Genomic DNA, 8,932 nt, shown 5'->3' on the forward strand with positions numbered 1-8,932 from the left:
GTCGAGAACTCTATGTATTAAAGGGTCAAGGTTACAAGAAGGATAAAGGCCATAACAATAATCGCCAATGACTGGCTACTTACTGCAAAACAGGAGGCATCATTCCTACTGCCGACGAAACCGCTATTGAAATCGACAATCCTCCTGTCTGCTGTGTTAAAGATCTGGAAGGTGTTATCGTTAGCTATGCATAATATATCGGCATGATAAAGACTGGCTAGGAGGTTGATGGAGTAGTTTTTTTTTTCCTATCGAAGAAGCTCTCCCCTTGGATAGTGGGATGGCATGCAAGGGGAATGAGGGTGCCATCCACCACCAGCCACACATCCCTCCATTCCGGCCCACCCTTTTCTTCCATCTTCCTCTTTGCATCTTCTCTCTCTGCAGATCCTTTAGCGGGTAGGCTGATGGCATTCATTAAGGCGGGTGTATCCAAAACAGCCTTCAGTACCCATGCAGTGCTGCGGACAACGTGGCCCTGGGAGACACCAAAGGTTTTGGAGATCTGCGCGAGCAAGGATGCGTTGCCCGAATGGCCCATTCGATAGAGGAATAGGATGAGCTGCTGATTTGGGGGAGCCTGGGGAACGTTGCTTCTGCTCTGGAAGACAGGATGACCTTCGATATGACTGAGAATGCGGGTGAATGTCCAGGGATATATGCGAACATCATCGCAGAAGATTTCCAGCCTTGAATGGTACCAGTGATGAAGGAGTAGATCGAAGCGGTCCGCCTGCTTCATAATGGGCTCTTTCTCTGCCACAAACCTCACTGACGTCAGATGCTTGAGATAAGAATTAACAGAAGAATACAGTCCATCTATGTTCTCTCCCATATCTTCATCAACCAGATGGATAAAGGACAAGTTGGCGGGTGAAGGCGAAGAGTTAGGATTGGGAGAGATGGGAAGCTTCGTCATCAATATGTCCAAGTCATTTGTTTCCTCTATGATTTCGGAGAGAGGGGAAGAGGAAGGCAAGGGACTGCTGGAGGGGAGTCAAATTGAATGGAGGTGAGCAATATCTTTGGCTGCATTGATGTCTGTGCTTTCTTCTTGTATGAGGAAATCGATTGCTTCGATGCATAGGAGTTCTCGATTGCTAGTGCGAGGCATGGCTGATGGGGATAATGATTGCTTCATTATAGTATTGTGTTAGAATCGATGGTCCGGAGGATGTAGTGCATTTAGTGATAAGATCGGAAGCAGCAGAACGGGTTGCATATAGCTTGTAGACAGAGATTTACCTAACTCCGAGGTCCAGAAATTGGTTTGAAATTATTAATGTCACCTAGGACTCCACTTGGGTCACTCACAGCTAAATCGCCGATTTTTCTAAAAATCAATTAGAAAAAAAATCGCACTGTGAGCTTCCCTAGTGCGTCTAGCTGGAGGCTTGGCGGGTCCGTTGGTCACAGATATGGTCGTCGGGTCGTTTTCCCTAGGTGGTCACATGTATCGAGTCGATGGTGTCCTGATGGACTTACACGGTACTTATGATGGTATCTTGGGATTGAACTTTTTCAAGCGGCACGGATTACTTGCGGAACCAAATTCCTTCATCTGGTTATTAGAGGTGGGCAGCATGAACGTGTCTGCGTTAGGCTTGCAGAAGTTAGGTGTGCCAGTTTCACATGCCGCCGCGAACCCAGTCCCCCCTACCGCCACAGTGTCATTCGCTGAAACTCGCCCCACTATTTCGCAGACCCATATGGCCGCAGAGTCCGACAGCCTGACAGATGTTTTATGCAAGCTTCAGACCGAGTTTCACGATGTTTTCTGTGACGACCTGGGTGATGTGCACAATTTCCCCACTATCTCCAAAACAAAGTCTGGTGTTTGCTTCGAAATTAACTTGAAACATGGTGCCACCCCCCATCACTCGCCACCTTATCGAGTACTGGAAGCCCTGCTTCCACGTTTCTGAGAGATGTTATTAGAACATCTGAATGCAGGATGTCTTTGATACTCTAGTTCCCCTTGGGCCTCCCCGGCATTCCTCATCTCCAAAGGTAATGGCAAATTCCGCATGGTCTGCGATTTCCATGCTCTGAACAATGTCACGGTCCCCGACATGTACCCTATGGGGAATGTCCAGGATATCCTCCACCGTGCTGCCAGGAAGGGCAAGATTTTCGCAAAACTCGACTGTAAGGATGCCTTTTTCCAAATGCTCATGAAGGAGGAGGACATCCCGAAAACCACTATCACCACTCCTCTCAGTCTCCTAGAGTGGGTGGTAATGCCTCAAGGGATCCGGAACGCGCCGGCCGCTCAACAGCATCGCATTAATGAGGCGTTACAAGGTTTAACTGGGGAATGTTGCGAGGCTTACGTGGACGATATCATCATCTGGGGGAAGGACATGAAAAGTCTACATGATAATATTGTGAGTGTTCTTTCTGCCTTATGTCAAAGTGGTCTTCGCTGCTTGCGAGGAATCCATGCGAGTCATACACCATTATTGTCTATCGTAAATATCTATTAACACATCCTCTATAGGACTCGATTCGATATTGCTTGCTGCAAATTGGCATTAAGGTCAGTTCTGTTACCTGGAGGCAGATTACCCATGAGCAATGCCATCTTTTCTATACATTGGTCAGTCTTCTTATAGCAGTAGTACAGACACACAGACACCATGCTCACCCTTTCACAGATGTCTGACTGACACCAGGATCTGTCCTCCCCTGGGAAATATTTTTCCCAATGGCCACTAGAAGTTTTATTAAAACAATGCCTAAGAAACAAAAATTATGTTATAAGAGCTGCTCCATGATTTAAAGTGAGTGTTTCATCATAAAGGCTCCTATTTAGTGCCCCTTCTTAGTCTTCAACCCATAAATACCAATTATAGGGTCCAGCTTGACTGCGTTGTGTAAATTTCGCATTTATCTATGCATATCTGGTGACCAATTGGTGCAGATAGAGGCGAGCGAAACAAACCCATTAGCTACTGGATTTAAATCCCAATAAGAGCTCAAAATAAGCCGTACTAGCTGCTCAAAATAACCACAGCAAGAAGCTTGAAACAAGCTTGTAATTGTTCTTGAAATGAGTCAGAAATTAAGCCACCTCAAGGCTCATTATAAGCGCCATATAGGGTCAAATCGAGCCAGTAAATCGAGTTGATTGGATCACTTTTCACTTAAAACAAGCTGGTGTGAATTTGGCTTGAAACAAGCTGCCGCAGGTCCCATAGTGTAGGCTCTCTTCTGACAGAAGGCTTACCTGGGCAGGGCATCAATATAATCTCTATATGTACTGTTCTGCCCAGTCAGCACTTCGTCAGGAGGAGAAGCAAGCATGAAAAACACCCATCAAACACTCTGGGAGACTGCAGCAATAAATAGGCTCTCTTCTGATGGATGGGGAAGAAGAGAAACCTCCAGAAGAATCTGCAGTCTATATGTCACTGGGTGTTTGGGATGGAGTGAGAAAAAAACAAGCATGGGAAAATGTCGATGCATGGCTGGGCCACATGGGTGCCATGCGAGTGACCTGGTCACAGCCAGAAGTCATGTGCGAGGAATTGCTTAGGGTGTTGACCAGGTTTGGGCATTGGCTGTGTATGAGAGATGGAAGCAAAAAAACAAAAAATAAAAAAATAAAAATTAAACCAGCACATGGTTGCAATCAATGAAACTAACTGTGCAAGGGCTCTGCCAGCTTGCTAAAAGCCTTACAGGGACTAGTTCAGATGGACGAGGTTCAGGAGAGGACAGGACAGGCTCTTAAACCTAATCTCGAGGCTTAACTTCAGACTGGAGAGAAGCAAACAAGATCCCAAATGCATATGCTGATTATGTCCTATCAGCGACTAGTAAAGGAGACAAGACTCTCTAGGCACAGGTATGCCTCACTGCGTTCAGAGGGCATTCGAGGAAGATGGGCATTCGTGGTGTATGTCTAGAGGGTGTTTGGAAAGCATTCAAGGAGGCGTGGTGATAGTTATAGTTGTATCTGGATACATGAAACTAGCACAGGTTGAATGCATATGTTTCACTTTGGAAGAGAAAACTATAACTATCTACCAATATATATATATATATATATGCATGTATGTATAAGGAAACAAACAGAAGTCCATCAAAAAAGGAGGCAGAGATCTGGCGGAGTCCGCTGCCGCATTTCGGCAGCAATTGCTGGTTGTCATGATATTATGCAAGAGTCGCACTTTCTGGCATCTGCAACCGGGCGACAGACTGACATTCCACCTTGTCTCCGGTGTAACCAAACACCTCCACCTCAGACGACCGTGATTTACCGACTGACTCTTGAAAAGTCAGCAAAATATCTTTGGCTTGCCTCTTCTTTCTTTTCACCTGGTCAGCATTTTCCTCTTCTTCCCCGACACTTGGTCAGTGTTCTTCATCCCCTCTGGTCCGACAGCCCCATTCCCACCATGAGTTAGCAACATCTTTATCCCGAGAGAGATGAGTAAGCAGAAAGAAGGAAAGGTATATAAGAAGATAGTCTTTCGTAATTTTCATAGTCCTTAGAAATCAATACTGTTGTCCTTTCTCACTACCTTGCCTCCGAGCATTCTTTTCTTTTAAGTCGCTTCAGTCAGCCCTTAGTCCAGCTCCTGCTCCTTCAGGCCCTGGCTATTCCTCCCTCTAAGTCCAGCTTCTGTTCCGTCAGCCTGGCAATTCTTCCGTCCGACTCTGCTAGGCGTGAATCCTTCACTTTCATTCGTCGAGTTCTACATCATCTGAGTTGAGCGCCAGGCAGCTACGCTGACTGACGTGATGCCCGTGACACTGGTTCTATGCATGGGAATAAATATCATGCATAGGACAAAGGCCGGACAGAGCCCAATGCCATGTTTCAGAATCAAATGGCAGCTACCAACATCATCTGATGCATAGCAATAAATGTTGAACTGGTCTGGTCTTTACTTAGCACCTTCGTACAAACAGTCTCGTAGAGCAGTGTACTAGATAGTGATGAGAAAGACCAGAAAGTTACAAAAAGGAATATTAATAATGGTATAGAGTCTGACTGAAAAAAGACCACATAGTCATCTATCTAATTAAGAAGCTAGACTAATGAACTCTGTCAATAAATCCTACCATATGTTGAGAATGAGTGGTGGTAAGGGCTCTGCACTTACAACCTCCGAGAGAAGAACTGGACCTCCAGCTGGACCCCAAAGGATATAAATAGATTTCTGTAGAAGTATATAAAGGGGAGTTCTATCCTTGATCTTGATCTTCTTCCCCTTGAAGATCAATATCCATAAGTTACTTTGCAAAAGGTCCTGGAGCTTCCCTTGCTTGCTCTTGTCTTATCTGGAACCACCTTCAACATAAACTTACCTCACTAGTATATACACTTACCTGATCTTCCCAAGCACATATACTTTCATACTATACCATATGCCAACAGACAAGTGTCGAGAGGTATATCTTACATATCTCATCGCTTAGTTAAACTATGGCTTTCCATCTCATCTCCAAGGCCAGACCTTGTGCGGGATGAGTCATAACAGCAGCTGAGCTTGGTGGGAGCCAACTGAAGCAGAGTACTGGTCCTTCAGCTCGGTCCAGAGGCCCAAACTATCAGCAGTACTGACACACAGGGATTCGGTAGACAAGAGTGACTGTACTTCCAAAGAGAGGGATTTCAGAATAAGCACATATGCTTGCCTAGATCGTTTGTATTTGGCTTTGTCATTGGTGGCCGATCTGTCAGTCAGAGTGACTGGGTTCATGATCTCTAAACCCTTGAGGATCAGGGTAGTCTGTGACGGAGTTAGTCTGCTTCTTAATTAGATAGATGACTACATGGTCTTTTTTCGGTCAGACTCTATATCATATATTATTTTTCCCTTTTGTAACTTTCTGGTCTTTCTCATCACTACTTGTACACTGCTCTCCGAGTCTGTTTGTACGAAGGTGCTTAGTGAAGACCAGGTATGTATCACTATCTTGTACACTGCTCTCTGAGCCTGTTTGTATGAAGGTGCTGAGTAAAGACCAGTTCAACAGTCTGGATCGACCATTCTCATTCTGCATAGTTGCTCAAACCAGTCAGGATAACAACCTTGCTGAAGGATTGATAATCTGCATCTGCAATGGACACTGTATGACTAAGTAATCAAAGTGAGGGTCTTGTTCAAGTTTGGTTTAGGTTAAAGACTTTCAAATTGTACTCAGCAGCTGCAGGACAAGTTTGCTCTATGCACTAGGTGCAGGGGCTTGTCACTGGGGGGAACCAGATTCTGACACCATACACAAGAGGTAATATGGGACCTGTGGCACTGCAGTATCCAGGAGTTTACAGTAAATTTGTTGAAACAGGAAGGTTATAGCAAGACCTCCTGTGAAGTGTATTCACACCGCACTATGGGACCTGTGGCAGCTTAATTTAAACTTTTCTATCCCTTTTTCGGCTTTTTTTGACAATCATGGCTCGTTTTAAGTCTTTTTGAGGCTTGGGTTTTATAAGACCATTTCAGGCTTGGGCTGGCAATCTGATTTAGGGCTTGTTTCAAGCCTTTATTTACAACTTGCATATACATCATCATTTTCTGTCTCAAAAGACTTGTACTGACTAAATATCATGCATCATGGCATGCATAGAGATGCATTCTCATTTTTCACCCCCAGCCTCTACAACAACATGCTGCTACATACCTTTCATCCAGTTTACCATACACCAAAGACATGTGGCTGTAGGGTGTGCCCCTGTCAATTATATAGGTGGTGCTGGGCTTTGAGATACAGTACTCTTAACCCTTCCAACCAGTTGATTGACATTGCGTACACTATCGGATAATGAGACAATGAGCTGGTGAATAGAAATCCCCATGAAAACAGAACTTACATCGAGGACCTGCTTCCCTCTTTTCTCTGCTGACAGCCTGCTCATCCCACGATTCCATATCCTCCCTTCTCTCTCCCACATCTGGATTGGACTGTGCATCCCCTAATTCTTCCTCTGACTCAGTGCCATGCTCTCTGGAAACAGATGGTGCTGCTGAATCATCTACATTGTCTGACGCTGAAATTTGGCACCACACTCTGGAAAGACTGTTGTTGATGAATGTCTGAAAAGCAGGATTGGACAATGAAGCTGGGGAATGGTCGACAAAGATGCCACTCTGGGGTGTGGAAATGTCAGTGTGTGTTGGCTGAAGACTCACCTCAGACATTTCCACATCTCTGTCCCCTTGTGCTCCACCATTAATTCCCTCTGCTTCTACTGGCATGATGGGATTGTTACTGGCATCCCCTTCTTGTGCTTCTTGTAGAGTCCTCATCTTCTCATGGCGTCTGGTTCGAGTGGCTACAGTAACTCGTCAGTCACAGTATGACAGTGTACAGTCACATTCGACGATGCATGCTTTGTAGTCTGTTGTGGGCATGTTTCTTGCAATAGCTGGTTGAAAGAGTGGACAAAGAGAAACTAAGATGGTTGGATGATAGCAACAATGTATAATAGAAGACAATGATATGACAAAAGATTAAATTTGGTGCATTCATCTCATGTGACTGATTTTTGGCAGTGGTGCTTAATTACACTGTAATTGTAACAAGGTCAACCTCATCTCTCTTCTTTCAAAGTGCTTCCATGGAATCTATTTCTTCCTCTTTCTTTTAAGATTCCCCTCACCACTTCATCAACCAGAAAAATGTCATCAGGGACATAACGCATCCTCACTATAGGTCACAGGAGATGCTGTGGTGAGGGAAGTGCAGGGATGATATCATATGAGATCAGAGTAGGGTTTTGGAGCAGAAGCGCAGCAGCATAGATAGAGTGGCAAATAATGCAGTGAGTACATGTAGTACTTATATAAGAAGTCCATGGTCCTGGCTTTACAGTGTGATGCCAGAAAGTTCAACACAAAATCTCACAAAATCTTTCACAATCTCACTTTCTATTTCTAGTCATTCGACCTACAATGCCCTGCCCAACCAGGTCCAACATTTGTCCTGTCTCACCAACACCATCCAGTCCTCTTCTTGCATCTTCATTGAATAGTGGACAGAGAAGTGGTGGCCAAAGAGGTGTAAACTGCTTTGTACTGTATTCTATAGGGGAGTCTCACTCAGTGCAATCCTCTCAAACCCATCTTGATGTCCCCTCCCTTCCTCATCCTAGGAGGACTGGGAGTGACCAAAGCTGATCGATGGACTGTTGGCTGAATCCCAGGAATATCAGCAATCCCAGAGAACAGGTATGATACATCTTCTGTTCCTTCCTATTCCCCTTGTTGTTGACTAGGTTGCTCATGCATTGACTCCTGTCTCTTGCAGCTGATGTCAACGGCGTCCCTGCTGCCTCCTCCTTCCACAACAATGCCTCTTTCTCTCCTGCTTGAACCTCTCCCTCTTCACCAGAGGTATTCCCCCCCCCTGGGGCTCTTCATTTGGACCCTGACATCTCCTACCCCATCTCAGATCCCAAATCCTCTGTGCCGCTTAGAGCAGTAGAGCAGTAAGGGGACTGGGGCATGGGGTGAATGACAATCTTTGGAGGAAGATTCTAGTGAGTAGCAATTGATATTTCATTGGAGAAGCTTGTGCTCTTCCTCCTAGCGGATGTCTCAATTGTGTTTTTGTATATTGTACTTTAATGATTCTATTTTTTGTATTTTTATGATTTGATGCATGTAATTTGACCAACCAAACCAAGGGTTAGCTACAGGCTCATTTCAAGCTGCTAAAGGGATCAGAACAACCCATCTCTCAGATAAAAACAATACTGAAAATGGCTTAAAAGCAGCAGTTATAAGGATGAAAAGAAGCTGCTAAAAGGATCAGAATAACCCATCTCATGGGTAAAAATAATGCTGAAAATGGGTTAAAACAAGCTGCTAAAAGGATCAGAATAACCCATCCCAAGGATAAAAATAAAGCTGAAAATGGCTTAAAACAAGCTGCTAAACAGGTCAGAACAACCCATCCCAGGATAAAAAATAAG

The sequence above is a fragment of the Cryptococcus neoformans genome, chromosome 7 (assembly GCF_000149385.1).
Source record: "Cryptococcus neoformans var. neoformans B-3501A chromosome 7, whole genome shotgun sequence".
In the NCBI taxonomy this organism is placed as follows: Eukaryota; Fungi; Basidiomycota; class Tremellomycetes; order Tremellales; family Cryptococcaceae; genus Cryptococcus; species Cryptococcus deneoformans.